The following is a 12,467-nucleotide window of genomic DNA, read 5'->3' on the forward strand; positions in this document are numbered from 1 at the left end:
AGTAGCAATTCTTTCCTTCCCCTCTGCTGGGGAACCTTGGCATCATGTTCCAAACTTGAAAAACAAAATTCAAACTATCTATCTGGTCCTAACTCATCATCTGACATAACCTGAACTCTTCCTACAATATTCATAATTGGTGAAATTGTTCCTGTTTTCCACTTTCAGCTTCAAAATGCACTTATCTTTGTATTTTATCTACCATGTTTTAATTCACCCTATTTAGCCCTAGTTCATTACACTTCCAACGTTTAGCATATTTTTGCATTTCCCATCTAGTTATGGACAAGGTTTTTTATTGTATCCCATATGTTAGCTATATTATGTTTTTTTTCTGTTTGAAACTGGCCTGCTGTAGTCTGTAATATTTTTATATACTCTGCCTTGTTTACCTTTTGGCTGGTTACTGTCACTGTCTCCCTATGACCCGCACACTGCATTCTTTACTACCCTGGAAGTGGAGTTGACTTGCCTCTGTATTTGAGGTGCAGTTTTGTAAGTTGTTTATTTTTTGCCATAGTTTTTTCAGTTTTTGTCACTGTGATTTTACTTTTTATACCTACAGTATGTCTGTCTTTCCCAAACGCCTTCCCCCCCTCTTCACCCCTTCCTTCCTGACTCCCTCCTCACCTGTAGGGTTCTAAAAATGTGTTCCCCAAGGGTTTTTGTAGGGTTGGCATCCATAAAAAGTACTTCTCCAAATATAATATTTGAGATGTTTAATGTTGTGGAGGCCCTCTATGTCTTTTTATATATGCTACTGTGTTTTGTATACCATTTTCATTTAATAAAACCAGTTAGTTATTAAATTAATAATTTCTGAATCCATTAGAGATCATTTATTTTAAAAAAAATGAAAGAAAAAAACTGTAACCAATATAATCTAGTCACACAATTCCTGTCAGAATATATTAATCTGATTAACAGTTGTTGGCAACAGCACTATTTTTATTCTCTATGTAAACTTTCATACTGTAAATATTCTTTTTGTGACATAGACAGGTATGATGTCTTATAAGGAAACTTAAGGTAGACTTTTCATACCTTCCAGGAGACATAGATTTCATAACACTTTTTAGACACAGCCCACTTCTGAGTGATGTCTTCTGAACCATGTAGGTGAAGGTTTATTTTTGAAGCACTGGTATCCTTTTTCTCTGGCTTTGGAAAAAAGGGTTATCAACTCTTCTTTTTAATACCGACATGGATAGTAGATAAAAAACACTGATTTATTTTGCTGTCTCTCAATTTTTGCTGTCACTGCAACCCAATATTCTATTTTCCACCACTAGGTAAGGCGATCTTGAAATGGTGTTACCTATTAGAAACAAAACCAGCTCTAACAATAAACACTTAACAATTGTCTCATTCTGACTACAAAGAGTGGACTTGCACCACAAAGGAATAGAAAAATATTTAATATTAAAGATATGTATGTAGCTGTATGGCTATTGTAAGTATAAAATAGCACAACATGAAATAACTTGATGTTTGCATTAGTGTTCAAGAGTTTCTGGAGCCAGATGATATGTTTGTTGTGCAGGCTTAGCAGTTTAGGTGAAAATGCAGCTTATTTGTTCCCGTGGTTTAAGAAGGGCAGCATGAAAGATGAGATACCAGCTCCTGTTGGCAAAACATGATGTTGGTATAGTCTTGGGTTCTGAACCCCAAATAGACAACCCTAGCCTCAAAGCACAGAACGTGGTGTACAGTATCTTTAGATGATCTTACCTATAACTAGCAATGAGAACCTGCAAAGTCGGGATTTGACTGGATCACCTTCGGGTAAAATCCCTGAGCATTGTGGTGGGGTTTTCGCAATGGCCACAAAAGAAGTCCTGGACTAATAAATATTGACAGTCTTCCATTATGTTTCACTTTTACAACCCCAGACTGTGGGTAGCTACAAGTTACTTGGTGGGGATCCCAGTGGTATTTCTACATCTCCCATACCATGCAGTGTAACCTGTCTACTACAGAGCAGTGGATTTCTGGTCCACTAACCTACCATTGCCTGGGACAAAGATAATTTTTCAGAATTTGAGGACCTTCTTCCTATGGTTTTGGATGCTTACCATCTGTTCCTCTGGCTTAACTGTGCTTATTTGTTCCAGAGCCACTGATTAATCTGTTGTGGACTGCTGATCTCCACTACTGGATCTCTACATCCTGCAACTGACTTTTTAATTTCTTCACCCAGTTGATGGTGCTTAGTTCTAATTTTGTAATCCACACAATTTTTTTTCTCTCTCATCTCACCTACTACCACCAGAATTTGGTGAGCTTCCATGTTGATGTGCAGACACCATCTCCTGACTATCCAGAATGTTGTCTCCTGAACATTATTATTACTCTTGAGTCACACCTATACTCTCTGTTTATTAGGAATGTACCAGCAATAATTTACCTGTGTTTCTGTCTTGCTATATGCCATTGATATTGTTTTATTGTTTATAATTTTATATAAACCCTTTGCAATTTGTTTGGTGACCACCTTTTTCTGCTCTTGCTCTGACATATACGCCAATATCTTAATAGATCTACCCCCCACAAGATGTGCTACTCTAAAGAATACCATTCTTCTTTCCAAACACCCCCATCACCTTATGTCCCCTCTAAGCTAGCTTTGGAGGTTACTGGCTGCTCCATTTCAGATACAGAGCCCTCATCATCAGTAACTGAGGCCATTAAAGAAAAGTCTGCAACTTTAATTCCTATGTTTGAAAAGACAAGTATTGCCTCCCATGAACAACGGAGTAGTGATGTAGAAAATCTCACTTTTCTGCCAAACTTACTATAGTTTTGTCCTAGTCCAAAGCCATGACCACCATGTCCAAAAAGATTGATGTTCTAGAGAATAGATATAAATGTAATAGATTGCAGTATTTGCTTTTTCCTGAGACTATCAATAGGGGGTTTTTGGGTTTATCTAGTGATGATTGTAATCATGCCAGCGAATGTGTAAATCACCTAGGGCCAGACTGCTCTCAATAGTTCAGGGCATCCCAAAGCAGTCATTGCTAGATTTGTGAATTTTAGGGGTTGTGAAGCTATAATTTAGGCCTATAGGAGAACTGCTGAGGTCTCTGTCTGGGGTCACAAAATACTGGTGTTCCAGGACTATTCAGTTAGTCTCTCAGAACACAAAGGATTCATCTCCTTATGCAAAACATTGTTTGAAAGTCATGCCCGCTTCGCCCTCCTCTATCTGGCAAAATTGTTGAACACACCTTTTTAATAATGTTAATAAAGCGCAGGAATTTATCATTAATATACATATCCCTGGTGACTTGTCTACAAGGTCACTGCCTTGAAATGTTTGATGTTCTTTTGTTTTATTCTTCTGGCTTGTTGTTTTGTCAGAATGTTGATTGCTGGAGGAAAATTAGAAATGAGGATATTGGGCTGTATTTATACCAACTTGTTCTTTGTTGTTTGATATATGGAATCAGGAGAGGTTCAAGGGGTTGGTTGACAGGGATGTCACCCAGAATGCTGTAGCTAGGAAGGCAGCAGCTGCAGTCAGCCCAGCCCTTCAGTCTCCACCATGTTCCCCATACTTTCCTGCTTCCTTTCATTTCCACTGCTTCATATAACCCCATGGTCTGTGCTGACTTCCCCTGCTACTGTGTGGTGAGGTGGTATGGGGTGGGGGGAGGGTGGGGGGCAGGAACTGGTGCAAGTGCTTCCCCAGTAATTTTGGGGAGAGTTTTTTTATTCTTCATGCTACTTTCATGCATGCTGCACACTTCCTGTGTGCACTGCAAACAATGGATCAACATGATTTACAACTACTGTTCCCTCTTTTTAACACTGTATGGCTCCCACCTCCTCCTGTAATGGGAGCCAGTCATACTTCTCTGGCCTCTGTAAATACCATGTGCCTAAAGGGCCATGTCTGCACAGGCCCCCTAATTAGTGCCGGAGTCAGACTGGCCCAGCACAAGAATGTTAGGGCCTTATTTATCAACAAGTTTTATCATTCGCAATGAGTGATAAAACTAATTGCATGTGATGATTGGTGTTCCAGCCAATCAGCACCAAACTGTCATTTTTTAAACAGATGACAGTTGGGATCTGATTGGCTGGAGCACCATTATCATACGCAAGGAGTTTTATCACTCATTGTGAATGATAAAATCTGTTGATACATAAGGCCCATTGTGAGATCCCCAGCGGGCCCGGCATCTGCTGCAGTGGAGGAAGCAGGGACCATACAACCATTACAATGATGAGGTGCCTGGCTACCCGCACCTCTAAAGAGTAACATGTGGAGAATAGCACTGGTGATCAGTACGCAGGTGAGTACTAAGCATAACACTGGAGATCCAGATGCTGGAAGGTGCTGGTATATAATGCTGGGGATCCAGAAGCAGGGTAGCACTGATATATATAACACTGAGGATCAATATGCAGGGTAGTACTGTTAAATAATGCTGGGGATCCAGATGCAAAGTAGTACTGGTAAGTCATGCTGGAGAATAACACTGGAAAGATCAATTGGATATGAACACAGTGTGGAGCCTGGAACGATGCCACAGCAAACAGTCACTGGAGTAGTGAAGTTGTTCAGGCAACTTCCTGTTCCTGGAGTTCAGCTCTTATACCCTTAATTAGCTGGTCATTGGAAGAAGGAATCAGCTGAGTGACCACGGCACTATCATAGGAAGAAGGTCCAGCCAGGTGATACAGACAACAAGGCTGCACCCATGACCATAGCTGTGGGAAACTCTGCAATGGACCATCACTTAGAAGTCTAAGGAGACCCGGGGATAATACTCAGCAAGCCACCCACTACTGTACCTGACATCTGACCGCCTGGGAGATCAAGGAAAGCTGGTGCTGTGGAGAGTAGCGGCCAATCCTAGGCACATTCTTCTGGTCCGTAGCCTTTCCAATTGATCAAATATTGGAGATGACCTAATCGATGTCTAAAATCAAGAATTTGATCTACCTCAAACTCAACTCCGCATTGAGTATGAACCTATGGAGTCTTAGGTGGAGTGTGTTGGAACTGATTGAGAACCAAAGGTCAAAGCAAAGAAACATGAAATGCATTAGGAATCCTTAATTGAGAAGGTAACTCCAATTTGTAGGGATAATGATCTTCTGGATCTGATAAGGTCAAATGAAATGTGGCGCAAATGTCATAATCAGAACTTTTAACCTTATGTTCTTTGTAGAAAGTCAGACTCTGGGCCTGATTCAGACCCGGTCGCAAGCGCTGTGCACTCACAACCGGGTCGATGGTGGGCCAGTGCGCATGCGCACGACAGAGCCGGCTCCGTCGTGCGCATGCGTGAGACCCAGATAACGATGGGCACTCCATCCCTCTGGGTCTAGCAACAAGGGGGCATGCTGTCAATGTTGAGTGACAGCATGTCCCCTTTGGTGGGCGGGCCATGGGAGTGGCTGCATAAACGGAGGCGTTCCGATGTGAACGTCTCTGTCTGGGGCCGGCCGCACTAACATCACGAGTGATGTCAGTAGGAGATATTTTGGCTCTGTTAGAGCCAAAATCTCTCTGGGGTTTGCGGCAACGAGACCTTACCACAAGGGTCTCATCGCAAGCCCGATGGTCGCAATAGTCCCGACCATTGCAACCGTCTTCCTGGCCACTCTCTATAGCTATGGGTGGTCACCCACAGCTATGCAAGTGGCCATGAGGCCGTTCAAAATAAAAAAAAATAGCCCGGCTCTGATTCAGAGCGAGCGGCTCTGAATCAGGGCCTCTGTTTCCAAGTGTTAGAGAGGGAACAGCTAGATGTTTGCAGTCCGGAAATTTCTTATAATTTTCGGAAGTTTTTTCAAGGAAGAATGAATCTTCTTTCAAATGTCCGAGTAAGACTATAAGACTAGAAGTGGCAGGTACTTCAATTTGAGGTAAAGCTTGAAATTCAGGGAACACGAGGATGCCTGCTGAAGACAGCATAAAAAGGAGTGAAATCTGTAGAGGTATGGTATCAGTAATTATTAGCACACTCTGCCCATGGCAGCAAGTTGAACCAGTCTCCTGGGAGGAAGATACAAATAGTCTGATAAACGTCTCCAGTTCCTGATTGACCCTGTTTGCCCATTAGTCTGGGGATGATAAGCGGAAGAAAATTTTAATTTAACAATGCAGGAAGAGCAAAGAGCTCGCCAGAACCTGGCTACAAATTGTACACACTGGTCAGACACAACTTCTGTAGGTAGGTAGGACATGGAGACAAAAAACTTCTCACAGGAAGACTTTGGCATGTGTGGAGCTGAAGGAAGACCAACTAGAGGGATGAAATGTGCCATCTGAGAGTAGCAGTCTACTACCACCCAAATTGTGTTGTGTTATTTAGAGGTGGGTAAGTCAGAAATTAAATCCATGGACAAGTGTGACCATGGTCTGTTCATAATAGGTAATGGGTGTAGAGGACCCACCATCTTCCTATGAGCAGGTTTGTGCAGGGCACACTTAACACATAAAGAAATACATTCACTAACATCCATCTTCATAGACGGCCAACAATAAGAGCATTGGAGAAGTGTAAAAGTTTTGAGAGTGGCTGGATGTCCAGCAAATAGAGTGGCATAAGCCCATGTAAGTAATTTCTTGTGAAGACTTCGAGCCACAAAAACTTTGCCAGGAGGGGGAGTACAAACTGGAGTGTGTGCAAAAACCAATGGGTCAAGAATAGTATGATTATTGTGCAGGTCTTCATCTTCACTAAGAGGCTGGAAGGACCAATAAAGAGCATCAGCTTTTTTGTTCTGTATAACGGGGCAAAACAGGATTTTAAAGTTAAACCTAGAAAAAAAAGAGCCCAACGAACTTGTCTGGGGTTAAGACCTTGTGCTGTCTTTATACAAGAGATTTTTATTATCTGAAATTATAGTTATAGGGAAGTTGGTTCCCTCTAAAAGGTGTCTCCACTCCTCAAGTGCCAATTTCATGGCCAAAAGCTCTTGATCACCAATTGCATAATTTCTTTCAGCAGAAGAGAATTTTTGTGAGAAATACTCACAAGGATGATTTGGTCCATCTTCTGCTACCTGTGATAACTCTTTACCAACGGCGACTGAGGATGCATTTACTTTGACTGTGAAGGGTTTTCCCAAATCAGGTTGACTCAAGATGGAAGCGGAGGAAAAAGCTTGCTTGAGGGCCTGGAAGGCAGCCACAGCAGAGGGAGACCAACGTGAAGGATTTGCGCCTTTTTGCGAGCACTGTGATGAGAGCAACAATGGTTGAATAGTTAAGAATAAATCTTCAGTAGTAGTTGGAGAATCCCAGGAACCGCTGAATAGCTTTTAAAGAGTTAGGTTGGGGCCAGTCCTGGATAGCACTCAATTTCTCAGGGTCCATTTGTACAGATCTTCCCAAAATAATCTGACCCAAGAATGGAACAGAAGACTTCTCAAAAATTCACTTTGAGATCTTCTCAAGTAGATGATGAGCTCGAAGACGAGAGAGGACTTCCTTGACATGTTGGCTGTGAGACTGAAGATCACTGGTAAAAATTAAAATGTCATCCAAATAAACTACTACAAAACAATAAAGAATAACATGAAAGATCTCATATAAATATCTCTGGAAGACTGCTGGAAGGTTACACAGGCCAAGGGCATCACTAAGTACTCATAGTGGCCATCGCAAGTATTAAAGAGTCTTCCACTCATCTCCTTCCTTTATTCAAATTAGATTGTATGCTCCTCAAAGATCCAATTTGGTGAAGATGGAGGTGCCATATACATTGTCAAATAATTCGGAAATGAGGGGAAGGGAATATCTATTCTTAATTGTGATGTCGTTCAATCCTCAATAGCCAATACAGGATCTCAGACCCCTATCCTTCTCCACAAGGAAAAACCCTGCTCCAGCAGGAGATGTAGATGGTCGAATGAACCCCTTGGGAATATTTTGTTAGATGCAATTAGACATAGCCGCTGTTTAAGGTACCAAGAGAATGTAGATATGGCTCATCCCTGGGACCAAATCGATGCCACAATCCCAGGATCGATGGAAAGGTAATTTGTCGGCAGCCTATTCACAGAAAACATCACTAAACTCTCGGTAAGTTTTTGGAATTTGAGGATCTAGTTTAGACCTTGAATCTTTGGAAACAAGTGAGACTTTGGGAGTGGGAGTTTCAGTATTTGCCTGATGTGTCCGTACCGGAACTATTCACGGAAGACACTTCTAAGGATAGTGGAAACCCCATACCAGTATATGCATGGTGGTCGAATTAAAGGTAGGATTATGAACCCGCAGACAGCGCAACCCCAAGACTAAAGCATGAGTACTTTTAGGTAATACTAGGATTTTAATCTTCTCTTGATGTAAGGCACCTATGTAAAGAGAAACTGGTAGTGAAATGGAAATAATAACACTGGCATAAAGGGCACCACCTTCAACTCCTGAGAGAGCCAATATGTGCTGAAGTGGCGTAACTGGGATTTTAAGGTCATGCACTAAAGCTTTAAGGTTCCTAGTATGGGGGCCCACTTGAATCTTAACAGGCATTAGTGGATCTATCAGATGGGAGGGTTTACCTAGAACCCCCAACTGAATGCTCCTGTCACCAGTTAAGGTCTCTCATTTCCTGAGAGAAAAGGACAAGATTTCAAAAAATGGTATGGTGCTGCACAATAAATACAAAGCTAATTAAAAAGATGATGACTCCATTCAATAGGAGACAACCGGGATCTGTTGACTTGCATAAGCTCATCTTGGGGTTGTGAAGTAGAATAAAAAGTTGTGCGGGTAGGAGGATGACTCCTATTATGATCTTCTCACCACTTACTCGCCAATCTTTCCCTATGATGCAAATCAATCTTAATACACAAGGAAATTAATTCTGAAAGGGATTCTGGTTAATCTGGTTCATCCTTCAATTTGCCTGAAAGACCATGTAAAATTGCTGCTCTGAGAGCGCCATCATTCCATTCTAATTCACAGGCAATGGTTTGGAATTGAACCACGTACTGGTCCACAGTACATGACCCCTACCAATGTTAAAGAATGTCTGAAGAAGCAGAAGCTGATATGCCAGGTTCAGAAAATATTCTTTTAAAAGCCCCGATGAAATCCTTGTAGCTGGAAACCAAGGGATCTGCTCGTTTCCATAATGGTGAAACCCAATCTAGGGCCGTACCAGTGAGCAATGAGATGACATATGCTACTTTTGACCTCTGAGTAGGGAAATTCTGTGACAGACATTCAATTTGAATATCACATTGGTTCAAAAAACCATGGCAGAGTTTAGGATTTCCATCAAAATGATTTTAAGGGTGTAGAGGGAGCTGTGGTCAATGAGGCAAGAGTGGACTGAATAACAAGTAGTTGAGTGCATAAATCCTGGAGATCTTGTGCCAAATGTTGCTGAGCTGCTTCCTGGCTCTACATATGTGAGCCAAGTTTTTGTATAGCCCCTTCACCTGAGAACTGGCAGCTTCCATTTGGCCTGAACAAACTGTCATGACCCTGCACTGGATATCCTCAGTCAGGGAACTGAGAGCCGGGGTACTAGGGTGAATAGGAAGCAGTAAGTGGGGCAGTTGGATGTATATCTTTCTCATAAGCTAACTCCAGGTGTTGGTGAGACCTGTCCAGAGGCACGGAGTCAAACCCACTGGTGGTCTTCACCAGTGACCCCTCCAATTGGGATGTGGGTTTTGCTGCATCCAGTGAGCATGTCGCAACCCTCTGGTCAGGTACCTGGGAATTAGCGAGGAGACTAAGTGACAGGAACAGAGTAATGAGACTGGCACTGGTGGATTATCACTGGAGAATATTACTGGAGAATGACACTGTAGAATATCTCTGGAGAAAAGTACTGAGGAATGGGACTGTGGATTAACGCTGGTGAGAATATGTAGGTATCACAGCACTATGTCTCCGAGAATGAGTACGCAGTATTGCACTGGAGAATCAATACGGAGGTATGTATTTGATAGGAGTCACTGAAGAGAGATACTAGCGATCACTATGCAAACTTGCACTGTAGAAGTCACTGGAGATCAACTCAAGAGATCTTGTATGCAGGCTGAAGAGTAACACGTGTAAAATAGCACTGGTGATCAGTACGCAGGTGAGTACTAAGCAATCCAAATCAGACCCAAAACTTACCCCTTTTATTATTTATTTATTATCAGTTATTTATATAGCGCACACATATTCCGCAGCACTGTACAGAGAAAATTTGGCCATTCACATCAGTCCCTGCCCCAGTGGAGTTTACACTCTATGTTCCCTATCACATGCGAACACACACACACTAGGGTTAATTTGTATTGGGAGCCAATTGACCTACCAGTATATTTTGGAGTGCGGGAGGAAACCAGAGCACCCGGAGGAAACCCACGCAAGCACAGGGAGAAAATACAAACTCTGCACAGGTAGGGCCATAGTGGGAATCGAACCCACGACCTCAGTGCTGTGAGTCAGTAATGCTAACCATTACACCATCTGTGCTGCCACACCGACCTAGCATATTCCGTAGTCAGGTGCCATTCACACCAGAGCCGGATCTGCAGTGACCCAACTCTTCCAGCGGTGCAGTGGATGCTTGAAGATGATGTCATCTCTAAGCGGCACTGAAGCCGGCTAATTGGGCGGCAGACGGCACTAGCCGGGTCATCGTGACCCGGATCACACCATTTACACTGCAGGGTGCCATGGGAATGCCCCGTGGCCAACCCTGCAAAGTACCCAAGTTGAGTCCCATTTACACAGTCAAAAATACAAGGTGGATGCGCATCAACCCGGGATTTTTAGGTCGGTGTAAAAGGGGTATTAGTTTAGATTCTGAAAAGGCCTCTGACTCGGTCTTGTGGTTTAATTCAGATATTTTAGCCGTACATTGGCAGCAGTCAGCTTGCTCCTTTGTTAATATGCTACAAACAAATTGAACATAAGAAGATGGTGCCCAGTACAAAAATGTAATAATAAATAGGGGATGTCTGTGAGCCATGTCATACTCTTTTAACACCGACCTAAAATCCCACACATGCACATCAACCGGTACTTTGCACGGTTGACTACGGGTCGTTCCCGTGCCACCCTGCAGTGTAAATGGTGTGATCCGGGTCATGAGGACCCGAGTCATGCCGTATGCAGCCCTATTGGCTGGCTTCAGTAGTGCTTGGAGATTACATCATCTCCAAGCATCTACTGTAACACCGGAAGAGCCGGGTTACTGCAGAACCAACTCCAGTGTGAATGGTGTCGACTCGGGAAAATCCTGGGTTGGCACCGCAGTTTTAAAGGAGTAAGTTCTGGGTCTGATCCAGACTGGAACCCTGTTCCAAACCCTGTGTCAGACCCGGAACTTTGGTTTAAAAGAGGTAACAGAGTATGCAGAGGAATTGCTGAAATTTCTGTAATACTAACATCACTTAGGTCAGTGGTAGCCAACCCTGGTCCTCGAGAGCTACCTACAGTGTATGTTTTCCAGGTCTCCTCACAGAATCACCAGTGAAATAATTAGCTTCATCTGTGGATCTTTTCAAATGTGTTAGTGAGTAATGTATACACCTGTGCACCGGGTTGGGTATGAAATTCCGGCTGTCGGGATGCCGCTGGTCAGAATATGACAATGGTATTTTGACACCCATAGGAGTGAAGGGTAAGTATTTTTCCTACCCCTACCCTAACCCCTACCCTAACCCTAACTCTCCCTCCCCTGTGCCTAACTTTAACCTTCCCCCCTAGTGCCTAAACCTAACCTCTACCTTCCTGCACCCTAAACCTAACAGCCCCTCACCCGGTCCCTAAATTTAACCTCCCCTAGTGCCTAAACTTAACTTCCCTCTCCGCACCCTAATGCTAACACTCCCTCCCCGATGCCTAACCCTAACCCTCCCCGTAGTGCCTAACGCTAACATCGCTATCTAACCCTAACCTTCCCCTAACACACCAATACTTACCTTTGGGATGCCGATGGTCAGGATACTGGTGCCGGGATCCCAACCTGTTGGGATTTTGGCACCGGTATTTAGACCATCAACATTCAGCATGCCGGGATGCCAACTACATCCCCTGTGCACCAGCTAGGTGGTCTGGAAAATGTGAATTGTTAGTAGCTCTCGGGGACCGAAGTTGGCTACCCCTGACTTAGGCTCTGAGAACTAGTGAAATATGCAGCCAGCCTATGCTTGTTAGAATTTGATGGAATAATTGTTAACATACAGTTTATTAAATAATATTCACAGAAACTGATTTTCTAACTAAGCTATATGAAAGTGCATATTCCTAGAGAATACACCCTGCAGCAATTTTCATGTAGCAATATGATGCACAGTATAAAACTATAATATAATAATGAATAGGGGATGTCTGTGAGCCATGTTAGAGTGTGTAGAAGAATTGTTGAAACTGATACTAACATCACTCAGGCTCTGAGAACTAGTGAAATATGCAGCCAGACTCTGCTTGTTAGAATTTGGTTGAACAATTGTTAGCATACAGCTTATTAAATAATATCCACACAAAC

General features: G+C 42.9%; 1 long non-coding RNA gene across 1 annotated transcript in view; it reads left to right on the forward strand.

The window, feature by feature from the left end:
• LOC148502719 (uncharacterized) overlaps window positions 1-12,467 on the forward strand; it is a 162,532-nt gene that overhangs the window by 100,456 nt on the left and 49,609 nt on the right. The window lies entirely within an intron of this gene.

Source organism: Taudactylus pleione, unplaced genomic scaffold (genome assembly GCF_031769625.1).
Source record: "Taudactylus pleione unplaced genomic scaffold, aTauple2 ptg000485l, whole genome shotgun sequence".
Lineage (NCBI taxonomy): Eukaryota > Metazoa > Chordata > Amphibia > Anura > Myobatrachidae > Taudactylus > Taudactylus pleione.